The sequence below is a fragment of the Suricata suricatta genome, chromosome 4 (genome assembly GCF_006229205.1).
Source record: "Suricata suricatta isolate VVHF042 chromosome 4, meerkat_22Aug2017_6uvM2_HiC, whole genome shotgun sequence".
Classification (NCBI taxonomy): Eukaryota; Metazoa; Chordata; class Mammalia; order Carnivora; family Herpestidae; genus Suricata; species Suricata suricatta.
The window spans coordinates 48,633,119-48,636,652 of record NC_043703.1 but is presented as its reverse complement, the minus strand read 5'-3'; positions in this window follow the sequence as shown (position 1 = coordinate 48,636,652).

Sequence of the window (3,534 nt, the reverse complement as noted above, 5' to 3'; positions counted from 1 at the left end):
TAGTCTGATCATGACGCTGAATAAATGTGTCTTTTTTTAAATGTGCTGTGTAAAGTTAGTCTACTCTGAAGCCATCTTGGTAAACTACCCCAACAGTGTGAAGTTAGAATTCCTTCAGGGTGATGCCAGGTTCCATTTGAAATTTATTTGCAACCTGCTTGGGCACAAAATCCATTGTCTCCACAAATATTGGTGTGGTTGAACTGACCATTAATGTGTTGTGACCTGGAGTTCACCGTTAAAAGGGTCACCCAAGCAAAGTCCTGGAGTTTATTTGGTTATTAATATGATTGTTGGCACATCCTATGCAATATATCTAAATTGAATTATGGTATCAGATAAAATTATAGATGGGATTAAAGCTTGTGTATCATCCATTATCATGTGTAATCAATAAATGATTTAATATTCTCTTGAATGGAAAAAAAATAAATAAAAATAAAATTACCAATCCCTAGAAATCCCTATCAGCTATATATACATGAAAGGCAAGGTCACAGATTAGGGGGTCCTCATACACATGCTTGAGGATAGTCTGCAGCTGGTGCCCTATGTCTCTGAGCAAATAGAACCCACAGCCAAAGGATAGCTCCCCAGTTTGAGGGCTGTTGCAGCTGTTTGTCACGTACTACAAGAGGCAGAAATGTTAATGCTTGGGCAGGAGATAATGGTGTATGTGCCTCATCAAGTATTAACCCTTTTAGAACAGAAATGGGATATTGGTTAACAGCAGGAAGAATAAGTGGATACTAAGCTATATTGCTGGACAGTCCAAATGTGACTTTACAGCAACAACAACATTGAATCCGGCAACTTTGCCACCTGATAACTTGAATAACACCTCCCGTCAGCATGAATGTGTTAAGATCAGTGATATAGTATATTCTAGCCAGTCAGACCTCCTCAACCAACCAGTGCCTACACCAGATTATGGGTTATTTATGTATAGTAATAGCATCATGGACAATGGCAAGCAGTGATCCATCTATGTAGTGGTCACATTGGTGCAGAGAATAAAAGCACATGCTCTTCCCCCAACTACCTCCTCACAAAAGGCAGAACTGATTGTTCTAACATGGGTCCTTGAGTTATCACAGGGGGGAAAGGTAAATATTTATACATACTCAAAATATGCCTTAATGATAACTCACACAAGACAATTTGGAAAGAGAGGGGTTTATTGATCTCCCCCAACAATGACATTAAACATTCCCAAGAAATCCTATGGTTATTCGAAGCTATCTATCTTCCTGCTAAAGGAGTGATTATGCATTGCCCAGGGCACCAGAAGAGGAATTCTCAAATAGCAAGAGGTAACTGGTTAGCAGATGCAACAGCTAGAAAAGTGGCCAAAAACTCACATTTCATAGCAGTCCTGATTCCTTGAGTGCATCTCTCTGCCTTTAAATGCCAGTACAGGCAATAAGATGAAGAGAGTACACACAGATAATGGGCTTTACTCAAACAGCCCCCCACTGCTTCATGGAGAATAAACTCCCATGGGTTAATACTATTACCTGAATAGGTAGTATTACCTATTCCCTGAATAGTGTATCTAGTCTTAAAGCATCTGCAGGAAGGATCACAGTATGGGAGGGATGCTTTACTGGATTTTATTAGGCCTCAATTGAAAGAGACTTATCTATAGAAAATGGCCCACGCAGGCACCCAGAGATGTACTGTATGTGCAAAGAATAATCCAAACAATGAGAGACACTCACCAGGTCAAGGCATACAATATAAATTGGAATGTCCTTTTGAAGTTTAGCAGATAGACTTTACCCACAACCCTAGGACTACTTGGAATTATAAACATTTGCTAGTATTTGTAGATACCTTTTGTTAGATTATTCAAAGTGTTCCCCACCTACACGGAAAAAAGTTCAGATATTTTAAAACTTTTGCTGAAGGAAATTATTCCTAGATTTGGTTTATCCATCACTATTCAGGGTGATAATGGGCCTACCTTCCTGTGTGAGGTGGTATGTAAAGTAAATGCTGCTTTATAGATCACCCAGAAATTACATGCTTCATGGAGACCTTGATCAACAGGAAACATGGGGGGCGGGGAATGAATCATACATTGAAAAAGATTTTGACTAAAAGGTGTCAAGAAAGTAACCAGAAATGGGATAAGATTGTACCTATTTCCCTGCTCTGCATTAAGGTTGTCCCCAGAAGTGGGCTAAAATTAAGCCCCTTTGAGATTGTATTTGGGAGACCCCTTTAAGCCTAGGCTCTAGGGGCACCACTTTTATACTTAGAAAATGAAAGTAAGATTAAACAGCATGTACAACATTTGAGTCAAATATTAACTGTTTGCACAAGTTTGTTCTCTCCATGTCTTTGTATCTTTCAGATGAGCCACTTCATCCGTTTAGGCCTGGAAACAGAGTACTCTTAAAGACCTGCAAAAATCAAGGACCTGATCAAGAGTTGACTGAGAAATGGATGGGGGATTATGTCTGACTCAGCATCATACCTCTCTAAAACTTTCAGGTGTATAGCCACAGATATACTACACCAGAATGAGGAGGGTTCTATCTCCTGATGACAAAGAGACCACTGAAGTCACTGCTGGGAAAGCCATCCTAGTCAAGATTTAAAATACCTCTTTTAGGGAAGAAAATCTATGACAACTATATCCACTCAGTGGTCTTATTTACCATGTCTTCTTTCTCCCTGGGTTGGAAAGACAATACACTAGTACAGATAACTCAGAATTTGGCTATAGTACATGTTCTACTGATTGCTGGGTAGGTCATCCAAAAGCTCAGTGAGTGCTGGACCTTGGAGACCTGTTGGTCCACCCTGTTTATAAAACCTGAAGACAAGTGATTTCCAATTGCTAAGGCCCAAATAATAGGCTTAGAATAGCTAGAATCTCTCAAAATGGTCACGAGGTATCTAATGTGTCATCGTCCTTCTAATTACTGTACTAAAAGACCTTATCTTCAAAGGACAGAAAACAGGCACGTATTCCTCAATTTGACATCACATGAAACCACCTCCCAAAAGGTAGCAACTCGCTATGTGTAAACAATAATCTGTTTGCTTTCCAGCTATGGAGGATATCCATAACCAAGTTCAGGTGGGCAGAAATTGGATGGATTTAGCTTCCCTGTTGCTGAGCCGATTCTAAGACCTAAGGAGGTCTCCACCCTTTGTTTTGGGGCTCCAGTTGGGCTTGTCTTTATTTATAAATTAGTCTTGGCCACAGACCGTATATTATAAAGGTGTTTTCTTTTACCCTCAAACGGTGTCTTCTAGCCACCCTGGTGATCCCCTTCTCCCTTCATCCTGCTAACAAAACCAAACATTGGTACACCTCCTGAAAATTATTTCCCACACTGACTTGTGACCTCCCAGGCAATATCCCTGATGGGGATGAATATTTCCTTCATTATATATTGTTACTGTGGTGGGAGGGCCACTGCCCAATAACATGTGCTTTGCAGTCTGCCTCAAACTCTCACCACTGGGGCTAATAAAACTGCCAAATACTTGGCTAACTTACAAAAATCATTAGAATCC